Consider the following 11520-nt stretch of genomic DNA (forward strand, 5'->3'; position numbering starts at 1 on the left):
AAACCAAATTGTAAATACGTGATTTATAAGACGGGATTTCAGTATCAGGAATCTAGTAACAAAGAAATGAAACAGTGTTAAAAATCATTTGTCTCGGGGGCTGGTGAGATGGCTCAGCGGGGAAGAGCACTGACTGCTCTTTGGAAGGTCATGAGTTCAAATCCCAGCAACCACATGGTGGCTCACAACCACCCATAATGAGATCTGACGCGCCCTCTTTTGGTGTGTCTGAAGACAGCTACAGTGTATTTACATATAATAAATAAATAAATCTTTAAAAAAAAAAGACTTTAAAAAAATCATTTGTCTTATGGTTGTCTGGGATACTCTTCAATGTGGAAACGTTTGTGGCCAGGCCTGTATGAGGTGTGCATTTTTTGATTAGAGAACATAAGCTTATTTCAGCAAATTGTCCACAAAGAACTGAAGGATACTATGTTTGTTTTATTGATCTCAACACCCAAATAATGAGTTCAGGGTTTGTTTGGAACTTAGTCTGGTACCTATTGCAGCAACTAAGAAAACCAGTGATCTGAGTGGTTCAAGGACTTACCTAAGAAGGTAGAGCTGATCAGTGGGAAAGCACATTGAGAAATGTTATGAGCAGCACAGTGCTCACACTAGGGTTCCTATCAGTGCAATGGAGTGAGGCTATGAATGTGTGCACATTAAACAAATATGATTGGCAAAGGAAGAAGTCGATGAGAAGACAGCGAGTAAACAAGGGCGTTGTAACCGATTGGTAAACAGGTGGAGGGTAGTCACATGGGAGTCATTACATTTCCTGAGAGTCAACGTTTAAATGGGCTCTGCTGAGTGAGATACATTTCATTTTCCCTGGGAACCATCTGGGCTTTGCCTATAAACACATCCCGAGGAGCATGAAGGCCCTTCAGTTGAAGCTCTGCTTATCCCAGAATCTGATCAGGTCAGGTCACATCCCTTCAAAAGCAGCCTAGCACAAGTCTTTGAAAATGCCTTTTCCTATTATTAAGACAGGGGCACTGTCTTGCTGAGCTGTCTTTTCCTGCACCTGGATAAGTGTTTCATGAGTCACCTGTGCACGGCCTGACAGCGGAGCACTTCAGAAGGTCACGGCCTCCTTCCTGGCTCTAAAATCCTACTCGTTCTTGGAATGAGGGGGTATTGTTTCATCAGAAGAAAGCTAATTAGGTTAGAGGCACATTGACGAGCTGTGTAGGAGTCTGTACACAATAAATAAAGGAGAGAAAGGATGACAAGGAGGGGGTGAAAACACATAATGAAAGCCATAGAAAGTTGACTCTCCACACATGAAGCTATCCAAAGAAAGCCAGAGGAAAAAAATATAATTTGCTTCTTCAGACCACAGAGCACAGATTCCCAACCTTGGTTTTGTGACACTCCAGGATGTCCCCAATTATCTCAACAAATGTCATAAAATGTTCCAAAGAATCCCTTGAGGTGAAATTAGTTTTATTTCATTTAAAAATAGATGGCCCATGGCTCTCTCAGAGCAAGGTAATCAAATGATTGATCAGCTGCCACTAGTCTAAGAAGGCTGCAGAGATGGCTGTCAGAAACACACTGACATTTAGGAAGCAACATCTGAAATACTTATCTAGATATTTTTACCATTTAGTCCCTTGGAATTTCTTTCTTTTTTTTCTTTTTAAGGTAGTAATAGTGATGAAATGTTTGAGATGCACACATCATATACCGCCTGGGTATACTAGAAAGAAGATGAGATCCAGGACCATGCCCCTGGCACAGAAACTGATCCAGTCCTTCATTAAAGAAGATTCTTGGTTTCTTTTGGTCTAAAATGGGAGCAGTAGCAAGTACCAACCTACCAGAGTGAGGTTGTCAAATAAGGTGGTGTCCGCATGGCATGTAACATGGTGGCTGACTAGTGCTGACTGCCGCCTTTTCTGATGATTTCTAACAATCTGACACAAATCCTCCCAGTGGTGGCTCCGTGTGAGGGTGATGACAGTGACCTTGTCTGCTGATGTTGGCCCCAAGTATGAAGAATGGGCATGTCTGTCAACCATGAAAACCACGAGCAGAGCCCAAGCAAATATGGCACAGCCTAGATGAGTAATTTCCCTCAGGAGTGACTCTGGGACTCCACCAGCTATGTATGTTGTATTTCTCCAACATTTTGAAGAGGGCACAGGAAACTATCCTTACTGGTAGTAAGCTTACAGTAGTGAGTAAGTAAGGGTATTCTGGGATCCAGGCATCTACAGAGGAGGATAGAGAAAGCTTCCTTCTGGATGGGAGAATCTGAGAACATCAGAGAGGACCTCCAGTAAGGACCAAGGAAACTAAGACAGGTGAGGTGGCGGCTTCTATCCAAAGCCACCCACTGTGTTAGGGACTGGTTCTAAGCCAGGTCCATCCTTCTCTTCTGTCTTCATAATGTTCAAGACAACACTAGGGGAGAGCTGGATTTTACTAACCTTCACAGTTTCCCTGGTTTTATTTGCACCAGGAATCTCAAATTCCAACCTATTTTTAAAGAGAGAAATTGGTTTTCAGGGGTGTTTGGTTTTCTACCCAAGTGCACAGAACCTTTCAGGAAGTGGGTTGTGGTTTCTGTGAGCCTTGAAGCCAAGGTAAGTAGAAGGTTTTAATGAGACACAAGCATAAAGATAACTCATGAAAATAAGCCAAGAATTAGGCATGACTGGGGGATTAGATATGTATACAACTTTGTTCAGCTTTTCTCTGAGGTCTAAGTGTGCCGAGGGAGTCCACAGTAACTCACACAGTACACAGAAACAGGTAAAACTGAACATCTAGGATGTCAATTTACAACTAGTTAACGATTTGCTGAGGAAAAAAACCATATGTGTGCAAATGTACATGTGTGTGCAGATGTACATGTGTGTGCAGCACGTGTTTGTGACCATGATTGTGGAGGTGGGAAGGCAACCTCAAGTGCATCCTTCAGCCAATGCACACTGTTTCTGTTTTTGAAGGCAGCCTCTTTGTTTTCACGTCTCTGCTTCCTCTTTCCAGATACATTTTTCCCTATACTTTGTTTGATTTTTTCTTGTGAGACAGAATCTGTCATTGGCCCGGGATTCAAGGATCCTCCTGATACTCAGGTCTGGATCCCAAGCACAGACTAGCACACCTGGCTTTTTTGCATGGGTTCTGTCCTTATCTGTCCAAACTGCAGTCTTTATTTCTGCAAGCTAGCCACTTTATCAACTGAACCATCTTCCAGTCTATCGATGTTTCTTGTTACCAAGTTTATTCAGGACACACACGAAAAGCTACCTATCCAGCTCTTAGGAGAAAAACCAAACCGAAATAAACTTAAGTTCTACTTCACACCATCTTCTTGCCAAAGTAATCTAACTGGGCATTAATTACATGCATGGACATTCGACCTTGTACCCTTTCCCCTTGAATCATGGAATCACAGAACCTCAACCGAAGCAAAAACTTCTTTTTCCAATATCCCAGACAGTTTCTACTTAGCCATACTCAGTGACAAATTAGTGTTTGAAAGACAATAGCCATTTTTAAGAGGAAAGACCACTTGAACACAGGTTTGGAGTGGGCAGGAAAGTAACCCATCTTTGCACCTGAAGGATGTGTTTTGCTAAACCTGGCTCTATCCAAGAGTCGGCCACTGCACTTCCCAGTCCAGGCAGGCAGCTCTGAGGATTTGCTTTTCAGATGCTGTTTACATATCAGACAGGAGGCAGAGAGAGATGGTACAGGATTCCTAGCTGTGTTCAGTGCAAACACAGCAGTTTGGGCAAAACAAACAACAGAACAAGAGGGAAGAGAGCAAGCTCTGCATGCGCCACTGCCGATTCTCAGGAAACCGCTGTGGGTAAGGAAGTACCCGGGAGGTGAGAAGGTCACCGTGGGCACCTTTGTCTACACATCTTAAAGGGGGATACAACAGGAATTGGAGCAAATTAACTTTTCACGGAACAAGCTGTCACCTTCCTTAATGGACAGGTGCTTGCTGGTCAAGGTGTAGCCAGGTGAAACCAGTCCTAAATATGGAGAGAGGAAAGAGGAGCGGCTTTATGTGCCTCTGTCACAGGTGTGCTGAAGAGCATCCTCCTGGGCATCGCTGAGGGACTTCCTGAGGAGTTTGGTCTCCACAGTGTGTGGAGTTTTATACTTACCCCTTTAGCCTTTTGAAAACTGGAAACGCTTTGGGGAAAACAAAGACTTTGGCTGTTGTTGATCTCTCCCTCAGTTCTATTGGGTTTGAATTTTTAGTGATATCAGGAGGCATCGTGCAGTCGTGTTTCTGAGTCCTATTTAGAGCTATTTCAGAACTTACAACACGGTTGTTATGAGAATTAGGGGACTCAACATTTTTTCTTCTTGCATGTCAGGAATTAGCATATATAATATAAGTAAAAATCACTCCTCCTTTCAGAGACTCTGGGAAAGGTGGAATTAAATCAATGAAAACAAAATGACATTTCTAACTCTTTCACTGGAAAAAAATCAGATTGAAAAGTAGACTTTCAGTGAATCTGCTGTAGCATTTACCTTCCCCAGAGACTCTAGAGAGCTTCATGTGTTCCACCAATCTTGCTCATTTATTTTTATCAAAGAAAGGCTGGGTTTGAAGATGGATTTGCCATTTATTAGCTGTGACTCTGTGAAAATTACTGAGCATATGTCTTTAGATATGTAAAATGGACTTGGTAACATTAACCGTAGCAGCTCGCAGGGCTCTGGACCATCTGTCTTTGCTTAGAGTATTGGAAATGTTTAGGCCACCGTGTTCAGAGAGACTTTTACCTTGTTTCAAGTAGCAACACTGGAAAATACTTTTGATCATAAATATGTGTCCGTGGGTAATTTTCTAATCCTTTTAATATTGCCACTTTAGATTTTAATCATGTGACACAGAACACATTATTAACTCTTTAAAACACATGGGCCAATCATCCATGGTCCTGGTTTAGAATGTGACTGATAAAGGTAAAGCTCTCCCCCCAGAATTCTTAATATTGTGATAGTTGTCAGTATGCTTTCTGTAAGAATACCATGTATTTTCTGAGTTCGTCTTCTACTCCTAAAATTCCAGTTAGTGATTTCACGAAGCATCTGTGAGCCTGTGAAAACTGTTGGGGAAAAAAGGAGTGACTGGGTATCTGGGCAGAGGAATCAAGGGGGAGAAAGCTGGTCCTTTGTGCAAGGACATTTGAATATGCCCCTAGGTGACATCAATACGTTAAGCTGAACCATCTGAGGAACAGTTTTGTTCTACAGCTCAACAAACTTTAACAAACTGCATTTTTATTGGGGCTTTGTCAACTGAAGTACGTCAGGAAATTTGTCTTGTTAACATCACCAAGTGACCTGAAAATACAGTGCTAGAGATCAGCACACTGGTGAAAGACTGACATTAATGGCTGCTTATACTTCCCTTAAGAGCTTAATAATCCTTGATGAATAAAAAAAAAAAAAACTCGTGTGATGAAGAAGTAAAACATTCTAGAAAGTAAACAACGTCTGACAGAAGACTCTTCCTCCAGTGGGAACTCAAAAGAGACATCAGGGATGATCACCAGCAAGTGTCTGTCACAGGAGCTCCAGGCAGGGTACAACCTGCTGGGCTCAGGAAGTCAGACATTCCCTTACAGGGAAGGCATGTTCCCTTATAGGGAAAAGGCTTTTCATGTGAGGTTCATGGATGCTGAGGTAAAAGACAGGAAGTAAAAACAATGGATGTTGCAGGAAGCTTGTATCTTATCTAATCTTAATGTCAAAATGTAGAGCAGTGGCAGACCTGAGGGTAACACGTGTGTGAATGTCAACATGGACACACTAATATTTTATACTTACGCAGGGTTTGTGTCTCCTTGCTTACACCATGTGCTTCTAACTACGCTTTTCCGTTTATCTGTCTTCCTGGCGCCTATGCTTTTCTGAAAAGAACTGGTGGGTTTTTTAATTTTTTAAGATTACAATTCCTTGAGAGGTAAGGAATAATCCCATTTCTTATAACTTCTCTTAATCTCTTTGAGATTATAGTAATTAACTACATCTTTTACCCCTTTCCATTTCTCCTTCCAAGCCATCCCATACATCCCTCTCTATTCTGTTTCAAATTCCTGGCCTCTTCTTCCATTTATTGTTGGTGTGTGTGTGTGTGTACTCCTAGTTACGCCCTGCTCAGTCTGTATAACGTTGCTCTTCTGTGTATGTTTTCAGGACTATCTGGTCCTGGATAACCAATATGTATGCTTTTCCCTGAGAATCCTTAGTTGTCTATAGTTCTTTGTAAGGTTGAGGCCTGATGTGCTTGTCCACTTTGGCATACCTCATACAATCTCATAGCAAACTCCCTGATATGCTGGCTCTTGGAGTCTTTCTGCCCCCACTTCTACAATGTTCCCTGAGACTTTCTTAGGCCTCAAAACAAGCAAAGCCATGTGCTCTGTGCTGTTATCATGTGAGAGACACATCACAATATGCTTGAGCATTGGGAACAATTGTGTGCTGAGGCTGTGTTTGGAGACACTGTCAAAAAGAGAAAGCTGCTTGGATATCTAAATGCTTTGAGAGGTGCAGATCTGGGCGTTGTGAGAGGTAGGTTGTTTCTATCAACATGCACTGGTCCTCTCTGTTTGGGGAAGGGGTATAGGATTGAAGCTTTCATCCACAGGTCAGCTCCCTTCCTGTGACAACTCTCCTCTTCTTTCTATATTACATACATGTCCCTTGTTCAGGTATGGGTGACACACACACACACACACACACACACACACACGCACACACATACATACACACATGTACACTTACATTCACATATATGCATATTACTGTATATATAATGCAAGTGTGCATGTACATCCATGAGCATACACATATGTACAATTACCTTCTATTTCAGCATGCCTTCCTTGGAGAAGTGGTCTGGGGCTTCCAGGGTAGCCTTGATATCTTAAAGGCTTTATGAAATTGAAGACAAACTTTTTCACTAGGAATTTACAATTTTATAAAATACACTTTAGGTTCTCAGCTCTGTCCCCTAGAGTGTAAAGTACACTGTAGGTGCTCAAATCTACCCCCTAGGGTATAAAGTATACTGTAGGTACTCAGCTCTGTCCTCCAGGGTATAAGGTATACTGTAGGTGCTCACCTCTGTTCCCCAGGGTAGGATTGTGGTGAAGCACAGAGTCAGGAGCTGCCTCTGGTTGTCTCAAGCTTGGGCTTGATGACCTTGGGCACTCCTATTTCCTGCCTGTTTTCTCCATGTCAGCTGGTGGCAGGGATTGGGAGGGGGCCCCCAGATTGCTTCTCTAAGCCTGTGTTCCCATCTAGAGTTTCTTATATCATAGTATGCACTATTGATTACTTGTACCTAAAAAGCAAATATAGTGGCCTGAATGCCTGGAAAATGGAGCTACCATCCCAAAGAGTCATAATGGGTATGAAGGGTTTTCCCCTTGATGTTAAATAAAGAGTGTGTGCGCGTGCGCGTGCACACACACACACACACACACACACACACACACACTCAGACAAAAGGTGCCTTTGTATGTCTCTTTTTAAAGAGGCCAACACTGATAGTAGTATTCTGTTTCTACTTGAAAACAAGAGAACTCTTACTTATTTACCTGCTTATACTCCAAGATATAATTCACTTTTCAAGCTTAATGACAAGACCTTAGAATCCCCTGAAATTTCATACAGGAAACATTACTCATCATAAAATTTGAGGCCATGCATTGTAGTTTGAAGATTGCTTTGGCTGGATCACATTGTCCTGCCTCAAGCTGCTCCAACAGCCAGAGGAAGACAAGTGGGGAGGAGGCTGAGCACCGTTCTCCTAAGTGAGGAAATCCAAGCTCAGAGAGGTCTGGAGCTGGCCACAGTAGCACAGAAACTGGCCATGGATTCTGACATCTGATGCGGGTGCAGTACAATGTTAGTACTTGGAACCAGTGAAGGACTCAAGGATGCCATTCCCACCGAAGGGCCTCTCTCTCTCTTAAATTATTTATTTATTTATTTTTTTATTTCTTGAGATGGGGTCTCACTATATAACCCTGGCTGACCTGGAACTAACTTTGTAAACTAGGCTGGCCTCGAACTCACAGAGATTCTCTTGCCTCTGTCTCCAGAGTGCTGTGACTAAAGGCATATGCTACCACCACTACCCCTTAGTTTTTTTCTATTGCTGTGATAAAATACCATGACCAAGACAACTTAAAAAAGAACGTGTTTGCTTTGGGGCTCACAGCTATGGAGGGTTGGAGTCCACAACCATTGTGACCTGGAATGTGGATGTAGCAGGCAGGGATGGAACCTCTGCACTGAAACAGTAGCTGAGAGCTTGCATCTCCATCTACAAAGAGGAGACAGAGACTGGGACAGAGAACTACTAACTGGGACTGTCATAGTGAAGTAGAATAAGGGAGAAACCAGTGATTAGATATTGATTTATTAATGACTTGCAGCACAGATGGTACTGCCTATTTGTCAAGTGTGACTTCACTTGCTCCTGGCATTGAGTGACCTGGAGGAATAGCTGAGACTATGGCTCCTTGCTGTCGACCTTGGCAACCTGCTGACTGCCACATACATGTCTACAAAGTCACTTGCCTGCCTGCCTCGCCTTGTGGTTTTAGAGTATAAGATGAGACTAGGCACCACCCTCAGCAGCTGTCCTGGCTTTGGTCCACCTGTGGCAGTTTTGCTCTTCCTTTCTCATTGATGTTGGGGTGCTTATTCTGAAAAGACTCTGGTGACAACCAGCATTCAAGATCTCAAATCCTGCACCCGGTGACACATGACCTCCAGCAAGGCCACACCTCCTAGTCTTTCAAACCTGTGAACCAGAATTCAAATCCTGTTGCAGTTCCCTAGAGTTACATACTCAGCAATGCCTTCCTTACAGCCTCTGTTGAGTCACATGCAAGGCTGGAGTTACTGGGAATATTTAACCTACGAGAGCATTTGTTTCCATTAGAAATAATCACATCAAGTTTGTTCTGAATAAACAATTCTAAAGCAGTGGTCCTTAGGCATAGAATTCAGCTTCCTCTCAAACTATGTTTGGGCTATTCTGTGACACTTTGTGCTGTTTAATGTAAGAAATTTAATGTAAAGTAGGGAGAGATCTATCAGTGAAAAGGTTAATGAATTTAGATGATGTTAGCTCCTTTGCAGCCCTGAGCTCTTATTATTACCATTCAAAATTTTAAATTCACCTTACCTGGAAGAGACGCTGGCTACAGTACTGAAGTTGATAACTGACTTACACAAATAATACCTATACACATACACTCATACACACTCATACACACAATAATACCTGTAAACACACTGATACACACAATCACACACACTCATACACACACTCGCACATTCACACTCTCTCACATACACATTCTCTCTCTCTTTCTCTCTCTCTCTCTCTCTCACACACACACACACCACACACACACACACACACACACACACGCATGCATGCACAGCATACATGTGCTGCAAATGATTTTCAGTACAGACACAGCCCATGCAAAGAAACTGACAACTGTCATTATGAAACCACGGGATCTGCACCAATAACAGTAACAATTACAGTAATGATTGCGATCATTTTCGAAACCTCCACTTTCAAACATTGCAGGCAGTGATATGGAAGCTTGACCAAGTGTGACAGGTAACACAGCCTTGACACAGTGCCAGGGATGGCCAAGGCATGCTGTGTACTGCATCTATATAGCCCAATTGCCCACCTAAGTCTTCCAGGGCTGTGGAGTGGCAGGTGTTCCAGGAAGATAACACTACCACCAGTCTAGCTGGATGAGAATTTTCCACCTGTCCTGGGTGACACTGGATAAGTCACTATCAATCTAGCTTCAGTTTCCTCAACAACAAAAAAGAGAAGGTCAGAGAAGAAAAAGCTGGGGCAATTTCTGTCTGCTTAAAACATCCTGTGCCTTTTTGGGACATATGGCTATTCTTCAATTTGCCTGAACCAGTTGCCTTCCTGTTAGCTAGACATCTCATTTCTTCCTCCTTCTTTGCTTCTCTAAAACAACATAAATATTTGTTTTGTAGTGAATAAGTTGGAAGTCACAAATTTGCACTGGTTTTGGAACCTGCTTATGAAAATACATTTCCTATTTAAGTTCCCTTTATTAAAGTTTAATTGTAGACCCAACCCCGCCATTCCTGGTTGATGTTCAAATGGCATTAGAGAATCAAAGCTGGGAAGTGGACAGACAAGTCTTCATTCATTTTTCTATTAACCAGCATTGCACTTCCTGCAGATTTGAAGTTGACTAAACCAATCTGAAAGAGGGGAAAGTGGGCATCAGAGAGACAATTATGTACATTGCAATTAAAATGTCTAGATGGGGCTTTTGAACTCCCAACTCACCTCTCCCCTTCTCATGAGACTTAAGGGGAAAAAAAATCAAGATAGTAGACTGGTAGCCAGGAGAGAGATAGCGCCAGGCAGCGAAGGTGAAATGCTCCTCAGAGTCTGCAGACATGAAAGCAAGGAAGGAAAGTTACAAATTATCCGAGAGCAGGCAGGACACCTGCTAAAGCGCCTTTGCCTGTGTCACAGCTGGAAAGAAAAATGAAAGCCAAGCAAACAACTGTCCTGGAAGCCTGAGATCATTGTTTTCTCCCCCCCCCCCGCCTCCCCCAACAATTACAGTATGCAAAAATTGGGGGGGGGAGAATCTCAAAGTATTAGGGTGAAATTTTCATCAGGCTCTGCATATAAATAGCAGAGGAGGGGAGCATGCTTCTTTGAAAACAAGATGAGTTTGAGCGCCCCTGCGCCTGGAAGATGGTGGTAATTAATGCAGAGTGGATGACTTTGAATGAAGGATGAATAGAAGACCGAACAATGGGTAGGTTTTCTTCTTTTCTTTTTTTCTTCTTTTCCTTTTTTTCCCCTTTCTCTTTCTTTTCTTCTTTTTTTAGGTTAAAGCATTGAAGAAAGAAAGCTGTTGAAAGATGGCTACTGGGAGGGCTACAACTTCAATCTGTCTTGTGTGGCTTTCCTGTGGGCTACGGTGGGGGTTTGTTTTGTCTCTCTCCGATAACATCCAAGGTAATTTGCACCAATTTCATTTTTGTGCGTGCTCCTCAATGTTTTCCCTTTCTGCTGGATTCTTTTTTTTTTTTTTTTTTAAATATTATTTTGGCAGGGCCGGGTCCTTTGATGATCCTTTTGAGCAAATGGTTTGCCCAAAGTTCAGATGAAGCTAGCTCCGTCTTCTTTTTCATTTATGACATGAAGAGGATTACAGAGAATAACTTTGTTGCCCAACATCAATGGTATATCTTCAGGCTACTAGAAAGGTAGTTCTCAGAAAGTGTGTCTTCTAATAGTTTAGAACCTCCACAGGCTTCAGATAAAACAAGTATTAAACACAGAAGCTCACAAGGGTACCAAGGAAGGTTAAACTCACGCAACCTCCTTCATCTCCGACACCTGAAATACATTTTTTTTTTGACTCTCGAAGTGTGATCATGGTAAGAGACAGCTGCAAGATCTTATATAACAGAAGA

The sequence above is a fragment of the Mastomys coucha genome, unplaced genomic scaffold (genome assembly GCF_008632895.1).
Source record: "Mastomys coucha isolate ucsf_1 unplaced genomic scaffold, UCSF_Mcou_1 pScaffold17, whole genome shotgun sequence".
Classification (NCBI taxonomy): Eukaryota; Metazoa; Chordata; class Mammalia; order Rodentia; family Muridae; genus Mastomys; species Mastomys coucha.